The sequence below is a fragment of the Doryrhamphus excisus genome, linkage group LG8 (assembly GCF_037039965.1).
Source record: "Doryrhamphus excisus strain RoL-2023G ecotype Guam linkage group LG8, RoL_Dexc_Guam_v1.1, whole genome shotgun sequence".
Lineage (NCBI taxonomy): Eukaryota > Metazoa > Chordata > Actinopteri > Syngnathiformes > Syngnathidae > Doryrhamphus > Doryrhamphus excisus.
In genome coordinates this window covers 13,821,276-13,836,380 of record NC_136364.1, presented here as the reverse complement: position 1 = coordinate 13,836,380, position 15,105 = coordinate 13,821,276, and the positions used below count along the sequence as shown (strand labels likewise).

Sequence of the window (15,105 nt, the reverse complement as noted above, 5' to 3'; positions counted from 1 at the left end):
GAGCCATGCGTGAAATTGTAATTCTCAAATCACACCTCGTCCGAGGAAGACGGTGGCGATTGGTTGCCTGCATGATGACATTTGGAGAATAAAGGTGTTAAACGGCATCAAAAACCTGGTAAAGTGGTAGAGACAGGAGGGACTTTCACTGTTTGTGCTCGCCGCACTGGAAAGGGAGACGTCTACTGACTGACTCACCTTGGAAGCCATGCTCAAAGTCAGCCTCTTTTGTTCCGGACTACCCTGTTTACAATTAGTGGCCGTGGTTTGGTTGCACAAATAGAGTATGGACATTATGGATGTTATGGCCGTTATGGACATTATGGACGTTATGGTCATTATGGACGTTATGGTCATTATGGACGTTATGGACGTTATGGACGTTATGGCCGTTATGGCCGTTTTGAACATTTTGGACGTTATGGCCGTTATGGACGTTATGGCCGTTATGGACATTATGGTCATTATGGATGTTATGGACATTATGGACATTATAGCCGTTATGGACATTATGACCATTATGGCCGTTATGGAGGTTATGGACATTATGGCCGTTATGGACACTATGGACACTATGGACATTATAGCCGTTATGGACATTATGACCATTATGGCTGTTATGGAGGTTATGGACTTTATGGACGTTATGGCAGTTATGGCCATTATGGAGGTTATGGACTTTATGGCCATTATGGCCATTATGGACATTATGGACATTATGGACGTTATGGACTGGTGCGCCGCCATGCCCACCTCAGCACAGTCCAGTCTACCAAATTGGCAGCGTACAGTGGTGCACTGGACCAAATCACCACTGTGTAGGCAGCGCCACGCTGCGCCACGTATTTTGCTGCCAATTCTGATTAAACGTGAGTGAAATCGGACGCTAACCAAAGCAACCACACAGATTAGCTGTAATTCTTAAAATTCCTTCCTCAAGAACTACTGCAATTTTGTGTACCTTGTAGTAAAGTGTTACTGAAAACACACTAGTAGTCTCTTTAGTAAAGAGCACAACACTTGACGCACTTTAACCGCGTTATTATGAGCGATAGAGTGTTGCGTTCAAACACACCATGTACTGTAATTCACAGTACTCGGCAAGGTGGAAATAAGGGTGAAGGTAGAAATAAGTTGTGCGTGGGTCATTTGGTGCTAATGCACACCAGTTCATATGTAAACAGAAGGCAAAGACAGCATGAAAGAATTGTCTTCCTGCTTTTCAGGCGTGCCCTAAATCAGTTACACACCACGGTCTTGTCACAATGGTCTTATTTCCTTTAAATTCAAATGTCATGAAATGTAATAGGTTGTTGCATGATCAAAATTGCCTTTTATTCGGGGAGATACAGTAAAAATGGCTATGACTTCCGACTTGTGTCTTGTTGTGACTTGAGACCCGACTTCAACTCAAGACTTGAGATTAAGACCTCTAGACCCACCAAACACCGTCTCGTGTTGTCCTGTGCTTTTGAGATTGTATTTAATAGAAAGAATGACAGCTCCTTTCTTTCGTCAACAATTGTTTAGCTTTCCTGCATCACCCTGCCGGTGATGCATCCAGATGCTTCTCTTTTAGTGCCGCACGGGGGACACAATGAAGAAAATACTAGTCGTGAATGTGTCTGTATCCAAGCTTAAATAAGATGCATTGTGCGTGTTCACGCCACTGTGACCCAGGTGTACCATAAGCAAGTGCACCAACGTCGCTTTTAAATGAGGCATTCAGATACTTGCTACATGGATAAATATGCATAGGGTGCTCTTCAGTGTGGAGATGAGCACAAATGACTGAAGTGAGCCACTTATATCACTGTTGCTGATTTTTCTTGGTGCCAAAAAGTCTTAAAGTAGGTCACAGAGTTGACTTATTCCCCCAGAGAATCGGATATAGCGTTTGTCTTTCATTTAGAGGGATATAATTGACCTCAAAATGGCTTTCATGGTTTTCTAGCATAATTCCCTAAATATACATTGCAAAGAGTGCTTAGCTCTCCCGAAATATGAATTCTTCATCATGGCAAGGCGTTTGAGGGAATTACAGCAGCAAAAGGGGGACAGACTCCTTAATTACTTCTATTCTTACTTCCTGTTGGTTGGTGTGAATACAGGAAATCCACCTTTTTTCATTCATTCATTCATTTTCTACCGCTTTTTCCTCACAAGGGTCGCGGGGGTGCTGGAGCCTATCCCAGCTGTCTTTGGGCAAGAGGCGGGGTACACCCTGGACTGGTCGCCAGCCCCACCTTTTTTCACTGACAGTCAATTACATTAGTGGCGCCCCCAGTGGATTGTGTTGGAAATGCTACCATGCGTGTAATTGTATGACTTCGATTGGTTTGTATATAACCAATTGTATATAATGATCGGACACACGCGATGGCCAGTTCATTGCTACTGTTCATTGTTTTGACCGCGTTCCTGCAAAAAACTGCACCTGTTCATGTCTGACATCGGGATTCCTGGAATAGCAGCCTTGTTTTCCAAGCACTGTTATGTGAGAAATTTCAAGTCAGTGTATTTGGCAGAAAGGCGACACAGTCGGGGTGTTTTGCTAAATGTTTTGTGCAGCCGTTCCAAAACAGAAGAGTTAAGTTTCGCTGCATCAACAGCGCTTTTGCTGGTTGGACCCAAATCGTATACTCAATTTTGCCTTGATTGCTTTGAGACGCAATTTATCACCAATTAGTTCCACGCAATTGATGGTGTACTTAATGATCAATTAATTGACTAAACAGTTATTAAGCACATCTGCAGCTGCAGCTGTCGACTTAAGGTGCTATTAGGGCGGTCTTAGGGAAGCCCCCCCCCCTCCTTTTGTTCACTCTGAACTCCCCTGACATTACTCGGTTACTCTCTCTTCGACGCAATATCACTTATTGACGATAGCCGGCATAAGCCACCAGCTGCTAGAGCAGCACTTCCTGTGCGAGTTCACGGCCTTATGGCACAAGGATCTGGGCACAGTGAGGGGTAACTACCGCTGTGGCTAAAAGGAAACAAACTCCACCAGTCTACTCCACGGACATGTCTCCATGGTTGTGTTTTGTTTTCTTCTTCTTACGGGTGGTGGGAGTCGACTGGAAAACTGCTTTGAGGCGCATTACCGCCCCTAATGTCAGGAAAGGGGAGTGGCTTAGTGTTACGAATGTGATACGGCAACCGGATCAGGACGATGTTGTTAAAAAATACAAAAAAATACAGCGGATCAGAAGCCGATCCCAATCCTGAAGATTAGTTGGGGACATCTCTACTATGTACGAAAATATAGTATTTATGAATAAGAAAATATACTTTACTGGGATCAGTGAACCACAACAAGGAATGCCCCCACCCATTCAAAAGGATGGCCATTGTGTAGCCTGTTTATTGTTGGCATGGAATGTTGAAGAAATAAAATCAAAGACTAAAAAAACAGAAATTAAAAATCGAACAAAAAGCGCCCAATGTAGAGAAAAAGCTGAAATGAAATAGACTTATTTTAAGCTTTGTACAAAATAAACCAAATCTACAAATATCAAATTCTTTGCATGCGGTCCTCGCTGGATCACATTGATTAGATATCAGATATTAGATATGAGATATTTCTCTGCGGTAAGGATGACGTCTGACCTCGGGCCAGGATGATGCGGTCAACACGATAGTTGGCTGGAGGTCTCAGGCACCAGGACGGGACTGTTTGGTTCCGTCGCCCACCTGTGAAAGCTGTCATGGTCTTTTTAGCTCCATGGTGATAAACGGCAATAATGGTCAGCAGCGGGGTGAGGATCATTTGAGTTAATGATCTGTGATAGATTGCTTGTGTACTTTGTGTACTTGTGTACTCATGGCCACTGAGGAGACCAGAAATTGACACATTAGATGGAAAATGATTTGATTTGTGTATCTTTAGCACTAGAATGCCTGACTACCATTTCAATAATTCAAGCACACCGCCTCATCCAAGCTATAAAGACATAGATTATATGAAAGGTCGTGTTCCTGCCTGTCATTATTGCAAATGACTACACTGGCTAAACATAAACATTTGTCAGAGTGTAAAGATGCCAACGGTCTTTAAAGAGACAGTCTGGTGAAAAACACGTGTCCCGCCTTTAAAGGATCAGCTTTAAGCGTCAGGCTTATGGAAAAGAACAGAAAGAAAAATACTAAGAATAATATCTCGGGTGTCACAAGACAAAAGTTCTGGTGGGTTGCTACAATGAATGGTAAATAAACATCCTATCGAAGTGGCAGGATTGGAAGTGCTTCCAACCTGAAGCCTAATTCAACCTACCTGGGGGGTCCAGGCATCAGAGGATGTTTCCCAGTTGAACAGCTGCTGTGCCGAGTTATAGAGGACTTCTTATGCTTATTTTTCCATCTTTGGTATGAGACTGTGGTCTCCTATAGAGCAGCTACACATCATATGATATTTGATATTTGATCTTTTCCTGTTTAAATTCATCCCGGATGCGTTCCTTCAGCGCATGCTGAGATATGACATAACACGCAGCTAGAGACGTTCCCCAGTTTTCAAAATGGACGCCAGCAATCGGCACTGGACTTTTGTGGAAAGTTCGTTTCTGATCCTAACTCATTCCAAGACTGGACGGACAAAAAACTGGCAATACAGAATTCTTCCAACAAGTGGAAGAAAAGCTCAGGGCAGTCGGTATCACGTGATGTTGATGTTCACGTCTTACTGGGCATGCCCCTATTGACTATTATGTTTGATTGTAGCAGCGCATGTAGACTGGAGATTGGAATATTCCTTTCCATGGATACCGCTGTTTTTGGAAAGTCATTCGGAAAGACACAAAGGCGAAAGAGACATAACGCTCGTTGGGATGGCAGTAAAAGCATGTGAGGGAATTGAATATTGTTATTATTATGATTATGTATTAGTCTTGGTTAGTGTGATGGATTTGCTTGAACTGCTGTGTTTGTCAAAGAGGACAGAATAAAAGTTGCATTTTGAAAGGCTTGCATCTTCTCATACTTTGTGTCATACAGTGTGTGTGTGTGTCTGTGTGTAAAAATGATCATTTAAGGTACATTCATTTGAGATTACAAATAGTTTAAGCTGTGATTAATTGTGATTAATTATGATTTAACTATGGAAAACATATAATTAATCGTGAATAAATGTGATATCATACGTGATATTTTGTTATATTAAATAAAAATAAAATCATGCAAAATGCATGTTAGCGTCTGGTCTCGTGAGTTGGGTGTCTAGTGACACCCCCAGTAATAAAATGAGTAAAAGTACGTTTTCCATGCTTGATGCAAGTTAACCCCTGACCTCCGTCTGTTCCTCCACAGGCTCCCTTCAAGTCAAGCGGCAGGAGGAGCATCCGGAGCACCGCCATTGTGGTGATTGTGTGGGTGAGTTCTGACTTGGACTTAAATACGTCCTCTCATTGTCCTCTCAGTGCCTGGCGACCGGGACGGAATGAATGGCCTCTTGTCAGATGTCATATGCGTGACCTCACGTTACTTCTTCTCATTCAAGTATTATCAATAAAAACATAAATCTGTGGGGATCCCTTGTATCGGCCCACGGGGAGATATGCCGCAGTCAGAACTGCGTCACCCACTTCTCCTTGCCTCTCAGTCGCATTAGGCGTGCCGTGTTCCCACATAGGTGCTCACCCGGGGGGACACTGATAGCTCTGGGCTGGCCTCGGGGGCTGTGCCAGTGGGAGTGGTCTCCATTATCAGAGCTGCTGCTTTGCCACCCGGAAGCTACACTAGCATCTTCATCTCCTCCTCCTTCTCCTTCTCTCCTGCAGATTTCATTTCTTGCCCCAACAGGGAAATTCTCCCTCCGAGGAGCGACGGCTGCTCTGTGAACACAGATGGAGGATTCATCTGAGAGATGCTTTGATAAAGCTGTGAATTTCAGGATGATTTTCTTGTCTCCTTCCCAAAGCTCCCTTCCATATGAACCCGGAGCCGAGGCATGGTTCAAGGAGATACAGGATTTGAGGTCTCCATGCAGCTCCGGTCTTGGTGCCCAGCACATAGCAACCCCTGAGAGAACACCATGGTTTTACATACCTTTGTACTGCAAAACGCAATGCACACGTGGTACCTTATGTTTCAGCGTTTATTCTTTTTGTCCAGATGTTGTCATTTCCGAGCCAACTTGAAACTTCCTGGCCATTTTGTATGAAGCTAGGTGATGGGGTTTGTAACCCTGATGTTGATCTTGCCTTCTTAGGTTATATGGCTTTTATTACGGAATCGGGTCATTTATTATAATCCGTGAGGATCGCCCATGTCCACATTTATTTTTATAGGTCATTATATCCGCATATTTTATGATATTAGCATGTATAACAGACAAATGGCCAATTACTAAGTCCTGTCCATGCCTTTTGCTTTGTCCAAGCCGCTTTGCTTGGTAGGAGCCATGATTTTGAAAGGTGGGCACCAAATTTCATGGTGGTCCATCCACTCTAAGGTGGGGCTATCAAAGGGCGGCCTGCTGCTGTCTTTGTTGACCCACATGAAGACCAACATGCCGTGTCTGAGATCGAGTGAAAACATGTTTTTTCCTCCGATTCCGTGTGGAAGTGGTACGTTTTTGGCTTTTTTGTCCTCCTTCCTCACAGTTTGGAACACTTTCTTAATTCAATTAATTAAGTCAATTGGTGAGGTTAACTATTTATGCTAGCAGAGGGGGTGTCTATTATGTCCCTGCAGGTATCCCATAGCCTGTGCAAAAGTGATGTAAACGATGAGTGACTACTGTGGTGTTAGTTCATGCCTACAGGGCTTTAATAATATTACCACCCCATAGGTTTTCTATGCTCTAAGTACTAAAATATTCTGTTTATTAATATGTCTGGAACCAACTAACCGCGTCAAAACTAGGGGAAAATACGATGAGAATAAAGTCATAATCACAAGAAGACAATTCACAAGGGGAAAGCTGAAATACAGCAGTTGGAAAATGACACACTGCCCCCATGAGAGCCTGTGCTTAATGGAAGCAGAGGTTTCCATGTTAGTGTGCAGCGTCTCCAATAAGCATAAAGCCGTGTGTTTACTTCACGTTGACTTGACACGGGAGGCAGGTTATAGTTGATATATCTAAAATGGTCCCCTTTTGTTCTGCTGATACACGCCACGCCACGTCACGGCCACAGAGACCCTGCCGCTAAATGTAGCCGCTATTGAACCAGATTGTTTTCCTAGGGCTGAGGTTTACGTAGCGAGGCACCATGAGAGGAAATTGATCGCGGAGTTGACAGGCTGGCAGGATGCTTTTATGCACAGTGGGAGTGTCTGCCTGCAGCACTGAAACAGGCTGCATCAGCTAATTCGGCGTGGTTTAAAATAGAAAGTTAATGGTCCGCAATATGAGCAATAAAGAAACATTGGCTTGCGTTGTTTTTTACCTGGATATAAGACGTACAACGTTTCTTAATGAACTCAACAGAGCATCCAATTAGGATTGGATTTTCTTCAATGCATCTCCCCTGAGATTATTTAGCCCAAAATGTTGTCTTGTACTTCTAAAAGCATTTTAGAGTTTGGAAATAGGTGATGCAGTCACTGCTTTAACTTCCACTTTGTCTTTGTGAAGAGTTTTTAGTCTGTGAGGAGTGTTCATTAGCTTGAATCAAGCTACTTAAAATGACAGCGTGAGCCCGGGTTTGTTGTTGAATCATTCAGCTCAGTATGGCAGCATGCAGGGAAAGGCAGACGCTGATTTAGGGAACAGTTCTTTTCTCAATAGCAGAGCAATAGCAGACGATACCCCTTCCAGCTCCTTCCAACATCAAGCACATTTCTTGTTGTGCTTCTGATCCTCGAACTGAATCCGAGTTGTTCAACTGAGCTGTGGAAATGTCAACGTTCTTTTGACAGCCACAGTGTCCAGCAGCCGTACCTTGGCCTCCGTTATTAACTCATTGACTGCCAGTCACTTCCAAAGTAGAGAGCTCCACACTGCTGAACTTTAAAGACCCTCAAGTCAAGTCAAGCCAAGTCAAATTTATTTTATTTATACAGTCCTTAATCACAAAAAAAGCCTCAAAGTTGTCGGAATTCATACTGTAAACATGGAAACTATGTAAAGAAACTTTAGACGAGGGGTCTCGAACTCGCGGCCCGCGGGCCAAATACGGCCCGCAGGGTGCTAGTTTGAGGCCCCCGCCTTAATAGTTTGATATGGATGCTGTATGGTTTCATGAACCCAGAAATAACAGTTTAAAGCGTGCACACCGGACACAATTGACGCGATTTTGCCCCGCTCATACGCAAGTGAACGAGCCCGCCTGTTTTGCTTTTTCACTCATCATCCATGACTGAGATCAAAACACTGAAAAGGTGTTTGTTTTTTTAAAACCTGACGCGGCCCAGCCTCACCCAGACCCTAGCTCCAGTGGCCCCCAAGTAAATTGACTTTGAGATCCCTGCTTTAGACCTCTTTGCTTTTCGCCTCTTTGGGTCTTTAATAAACTGGCAGTAGAACAGAGCGTAGTTTCAGTGAAACCTGATTTTGACCAAAAAAGCAGAGAAAATTTGCTTTTTCAGTAGAGAAGCAAATTCAAGCAGAACGGTTACTGTCGCCCATATCGTCGTTTAATGATACCTCAGCTGTTTACTTCCATCAAACAACAAAAAACGCAGGAAAAACGATTTTGATGCCAAAATAAGCACATTCAGGCAGAGATTTAGAAGCTCATACAAAACAACACAACATAATCATGTACTGTATTTACAGATGTGTTTGAACTATTTACAGATGTGTGCAAACGGTTTATAGACGACTAACAACAACAATGACATCACCTACGTATTCCCCTATCCTTCGCGATCCCGACGGGTCCACAAACTGCCAACGTTAGCTGCCTGTATTTCTTTCCCATATACGTCGCCATGTTACTCTCTGTGCCGATACACCAACTTCTGTCTTCTTCAGATGTAAGCTGTCGCAGCTGATTGGAGGAAAATAGAAATGTACAGCTTGTACCGGGGTATGCCCCTATAAAGAAGTCTGGCTCACTGTGATGTCACAGGGAGCCAGTGTTCGAAAATCTCTCTGAAACCGAGCATTCAGAGGCTTTCAAGATTCACTTTCACTTTGGCACGGTTCAACACAAGAATACAATATTTATAGGTCAGAAAAGTGGAACAGCATCATAGGTTGCCTTTCAGAAAGAATTAGTACACTGGAATTTAGGGTAATACCACAAGATTCAACACACAAAACAGTAAAATACCAACATTTATAAAGAAAACTGGCACTGGTTTACATGTACTCATACTTGGTTGATGGTTGATGTTAAACTTCCAGCTGGAGATATGTAGAATAAGGACAACAGAAATTTAACATAATGGCCCACCCAAAGCCAAACAATGCCTAATGTCTTTGGAAATTGCCACTAAGCCACTAAGCCCCCCCCCCCCCCCCCCCCCAACACACACACACACAGCAAAACTTCCATTTCTGACTTGAGTTTGAGTTCATGCAAATAGCTGTTTTGATGTCTTTTGTTGGCATCTGGCACTTCTCAGGGAGCTATAATTAAACGCGAGGGGGGGGGGGCAACTCTCCTTCATTGGATGTCATAGTGAGGAATGGCTGTTGCAAAGCACATGATGTTAATGCAAACAGCTACATCTCACACACAACACACAACAATGGTTGGCGTGAGAATTGGGATTCATCTACATTACCGCCATGAAAAAAAAGACAATTTGTATCAATCCAATCCACTTTATTCATATAGCGTATTGTATAAACACAGTTTCCAAAGTGCTGCACAGTGTAGTAAAACAATAAATGATAAAAAGTAAAGGTACAAATTAGCAATAAATATAATACATTGGAAAATTGGAAAATACATTGGGCGGCACGGCGGTCGAGTGGTTAGCGCGCAGACCTCACAGCTAGGAGACCAGGGTTCAATCCCACCCACGGCCATCTCTGTGTGGAGTTTGCATGTTCTCCCCGTGTTCTCCGAGTACCCTCATTCCAAAAACATGCTAGGTTAATTGGCGACTCCAAGTTGTCCATAGGCATGAATGTGAGTGTGAATGGTTGTTTGTCTATATGTGCCCTGTGATAGGCTGGGGACCAGTCCAGGGTGTACCCTGCCTCTTGCCCGAAGACAGCTGGGATAGGCTCCAGCACCCCCCGCGACCCTCGTGGGGAAAAAGCGGTAGAAAATGAATGAATGAAAAAACACAATCAAATAACTAAAAAGAAAACAACAAATGACACAGAAGACATTGGGGAGGGGTTGGGATGGATTCCACAGCTTGGGCCAGAGTACAGAAAGTCCTGGTTTCCCCTGGACTTGGACCCCGCTAGTTGGAGCTGGCCTTCCGACCTCAATGTGTGAGGAGCTGGAGCGTAAATTTGGCTGAGGTTCGAGATGCAGTGTGGGGCCAGCCCTTTCAAAGCCCAAAAGCAAACAATCAAATCTTAACATCGATTCTAAAACCAACAGGCAGCACATGGAGAATATGTCCTGTGTTCGCTGGTCTTCATTTCTTTATCTTGTCATGTTTTCTCTCTCGCGGCCTGCAAGCACCAGTTGAAGATAGGTGCGTAAAAGCCTTGGCGCTGCCAAGTCCAATATGGAATAGCTCCAATAGTCGAGTGGAAGATGTTAAACACATCGGGAAGAGACGCTGGGCTTCACTCTGTTGACATTTTAAAATACATTGTAATAATTCATAATTGATTGTTAACTCCATTCATTCATTCATTCATTTTCTACCGCTTTTTCCTCACGAGGGACGCGGGGGGGTGCTGGAGCTATCCCAGCTGTCTTCGGGCGAGAGGCGGGGTACACCCTGGACTGGTGGCCAGCCAATCACAGGGCACATATAGACAAACAACCATTCACACTCACATTCATACCTATGGACAATTTGGAGTCACCAATTAACTTAGCATGTTTTTGGAATGTGGGAGGAAACCGGAGTACCCGGAGAAAACCCACACATGCACGGGGAGAACATGCAAACTCCACACAGAGATGGCCAAGGGTGGGAATTGAACCCTGGTCTCCTAGCTGTGAGGTCTGCGTGCTTTGTTAACACCAGTAATGCTAAATTTATATAAAAATAGACTATTTCATTTATTTCATGACATTTTCAGATGATTCAACTGAAAAGATTATTGTTGAATCAGACCCCGCTCAAATGGAGTCATTGGGTGCGAGTATGCTAACCTACCCAGTAACGCTGCTTGAACCCCAGGACACCCCAAATCATGTACATGGGTGGAATTGGAAAATTGGAGATCGCATTTGTCATTGCCCATCATACTAATCATCATCATATCATCATAAAATCATCATACTAATTCCATGACATCAAGTCAGATGTGTCATATACATGCTGGAAATGCCCAGCTTGGTTAGATTATGATACATGCTAATTGTTTGTTTGGCTGGCGTTGTTCCGTAATACACACTGTAGTATGGAGTTCTGTGCCTCTGTATGCAATTCCAAAATTGATTTCAAGTTATGATAAAAACTACAATGCACGGTGTGTGCTAATGTTTTACTGTAGCAGATGGGCAACATCAAATCGATTATCTATGGTATCTTTCTATGGATCTGTCCGTCCGTCCGACCGACTGACCGTCCATCTACCGTGCGGTGCAAGATGGTTGCCAGCGTGTGTTTCTGCAGCGACTACTTTCCTATTCAGTCTACTTTCTTCAAATTCTGCTTGAAAATTGGTAGCGTGGTAAACACAAGTTAATATATTGTAAATCATTCCCGGAACTACGCCATGCAGGCAGTGTTAATTATGGAATTGTGGAGGAATGTCTTTCTGACAACTATCCAGGATGACCCAGCCGGCAGCATACGGTTGTACTCAAGGCCTGGACCGGGACTCTGATTCCATCTGTTGGATGGTTCATCTTACATTACCATTCATTTATGGCGAGTACCTATACATGTTTTACTTAAAAATGTGTTTAGCGTGGGCGGCACGGCGGTCTAGTGGTTAGCGCGCAGACCTCACAGCTAGGAGACCAGGGTTCAATTCCGCCATCTCTGTGCGGAGTTTGCATGTTCAGTTTGCACGTGCATGTGTGGGTTTTCTCCGGGTACTCCGGTTTCCTCCCACATTCCAAAAACATGCTAGGTTAATTGCCGACTCCAAATTGTCCATAGGTATGAATGTGAGTGTGAATGGTTGTTTGTCTATATGTGCCCTGGGATTGGCTGGCCACCAGTCCAGGGTGTACCCCGCCTCTCGCCCAAAGACAGCCGGGATAGGCTCCAGCACCCCACGCGACCCTTGTGAGGAAAAGCGGTAGAAAATGAATGAATGTGTTTAATGTGCATGTGAGGCATATTTAGGGTTGAACCCGGGATTGTGCTGCTATGCATTAAGTTCATTGGCAACTTGAGAGAGAGGGAAACTTCTGGATAGGGTTCGCCATTCCAATTCTCGTTGGAAAATCGTTCATTTTCCAACTTCCGGGGCCTACGTAGAAAGAAGCGTGATTGGCCAGCGGCATCACATGTCAAACACATTTTAATTACTCAGGTGGTCTCATAAGCAATGAATGAATGTTTACGCTTTATTTTGATATTTGGTCTGGCTAAAGATCTAAAGATGATGTTGCTTTTCTTGTAAGTATTTCATGTTTGGTTGGAGTATTTCAACCAAGACATCCATTTCAAAAGCTCACCATCTATCACCCTTGAAAGATTTTGAGCGCTGCACTCCATCCCTACAATAAATATTTGATGCTGTATTTCATTTATTCACTCAGCAGGTGTCAACCCCCAGCTTTGCACCCACAGCAAATCCCCCAATCTGACAGCATCCTCGGGCTAATTCTCGTATGTCATCATTAAAGAGCGGCTACTCTGGCAGAGTTTGCAGTCCGGTTGGGGCTGAGGGGGGGTGGATACACATCTTTGATGACCAACAGATTATGATGAAGAGGTGAGCAAACGACGCCGCAGCAGGAAGACTTAGCACCTCGCTTGGCGGCAAAATGGCTGTCTGATCTGAGAAACGAGCTTCAAGTGGGTCCTAATCCGCTTCAATCCGTGTTCGCCTGCTGTGAAGTACAGCTCTCGATTTAAAAATAACATAAAAGGCAAATCACATGTAGATGGTGATGTGCCAATATACTGTATTTTATCTGCATGTATTAGTTTTGTAACCCAGTTGTGAATGTAACCCAGATGCTGCGTTCACTGACACACAGCATAATGAGATCCAGTGGGATTACTATCTTTACATTTTGTCCGATGGTGGTGCTGATGCTTAAAAGGGGCTTGAAACGCTACTTTCCGAAAACATATCAGGGATTTTATTGTTGTTTTTATTCTTGTGGAATTTTGTGACCTGCAAGTTGAACAGAATAGTAATTTCAATACTTCAGTAATATCGATGAAATGATAACTAAGTTATACCTTCGCCAATATGAAATTGAATCCACAGCAATGCACGGCACCTCGCTCACCGTGACTGTGATTGGTGGATCATGAGGACGTCACCTTGCCGTTGTGGAGAGACCCATCGCGACCATAGTGTTGCCGTGCCGGAATTGAGCGTCAAGCCTCCCAAATATGTTCCTAGTTCGTACTACATACTCTCTCCACATTCATTTAGCAACAAAATAATTTAAATCATTTTAATCAAGATTAACCTGAGCCTGCTAAAACATCCACCCATCTTCTATGCCCCTTATCCTCACTAGGGTCGTGGGTATGCTGGAGCCTATCCCAGCTGACTCCGGATATATTTTTGTAAAGATGTGTCTGGCTCTGCACCCCTCTAAAATTCTGGTCCTGCTACTCAGCACTTTCTGTGTTCAATAAGTAAAAAGGATGTGATGAAAAGTCAACTAAGTGTTGATTTATTTATTTCCTTGGTCATTTATTATGATTTTGGATTGTTGTGTATTTTTTGTATCTGGAGCGGATTCACCCGATTTACGTGATTCCTGTGGGACAAATTGTTTTGGTTTTAGTTAAACCTAAACAAAAAACGAGATATTGTAATGGTAATGGTTTTATTTCATTTGAACATGCATCAGATTACAATTGAATGCATCACATAATTAGTTCACAGTTCCACATGTCCAAAAGAAGTAGGAAGAAGCAAAGCTTATTAAATCCTACCCCTCCATCTGGTACTTTTACAATTAGTAACTGTTACATTTGTTCACTTCCTGCTTTCCTAATGTGGTTTAAGGGTTTTTTTGTGACAAAAAGGCAGAAGTAGTTTAGCAATTATCACCTGCCTCCGATTTAACACCCGGTAAAGGCCCCCGAGTACGACTCATTTCCTTCATAAAGGCCTTGAACAGGTTAGCGAGTGCGGTGGACTTCGTGGCTTTGGTGATTTCCTGTTCGTGTTGTAAACAGCAGCTCTTCTTGTTACACTTTATGGGGGCCCTGTCAGCTGTCACTCATTTGGTGTTCAACTGTATGTAAGCCTCAGCCACATCCCATTCCATGTACAGCCAACTATGAATAAAATCATAAATACATAACCAACAGAATGAATTGGGTTGAAGGATACTCTTATTAAGCAACGCTCTTAATGGGCACATGAGCAATATGGGACATGCTGTACAGTAGCAGCCATATAAGAGTGTTACCGTGGCAACCACAGCCTTGAACATCTCCAAGCAACAAACACTTGGTGGCGAGGTGACAGGAAATGAGTGAGCCGCTAATGTTAGCTCCAGTATTCGTACAGCGGCGGGGGTCTTTTTCATCTTGCCTCTAAATGCCACCATAGCCGCTTAAAAAGCATCAAGATGTAACGTTTTATTTTCAGGGGCACAGGGAAGTGGACAAATGACATCGTTGTAAGGGTAGTAATTTTTTAAAACGTTCGGCTGACAATGCTTTTATTCAGCGGAGCATAAACATGCATGTGATACCCGAGTCACACTCGAGGTACAAGGAGCCAGAATGCTGGCGGAATGAACACATGTGGTTCATTCCAAGTGCATTCGGAAAATTCTGCCCGCATTCTGATTGCATCCCAAATTTTAGGGCCCATTCTGGTGGCCCAGACTTTTGGCATGGAAGAAACCTTCAAGGTGGATTAGGTGACTGATATTGAAATAGTCTTACGTTATTCCAACAGCATTCCCAACATTC

General features: G+C 43.5%; 1 protein-coding gene across 2 annotated transcripts in view; it reads left to right on the top strand.

The window, feature by feature from the left end:
* The window catches only part of lrfn1 (leucine rich repeat and fibronectin type III domain containing 1), a 180,512-nt gene that overhangs the window by 116,412 nt on the left and 48,995 nt on the right, over positions 1 to 15,105 (top strand). For both annotated transcript variants that reach the window (XM_058079188.2, XM_058079189.2), the window contains one exon: positions 5,308 to 5,370. The gene's annotated coding sequence lies outside the window, so the exon portion shown is untranslated. The remainder of the gene's footprint in view (positions 1 to 5,307; positions 5,371 to 15,105) is intronic.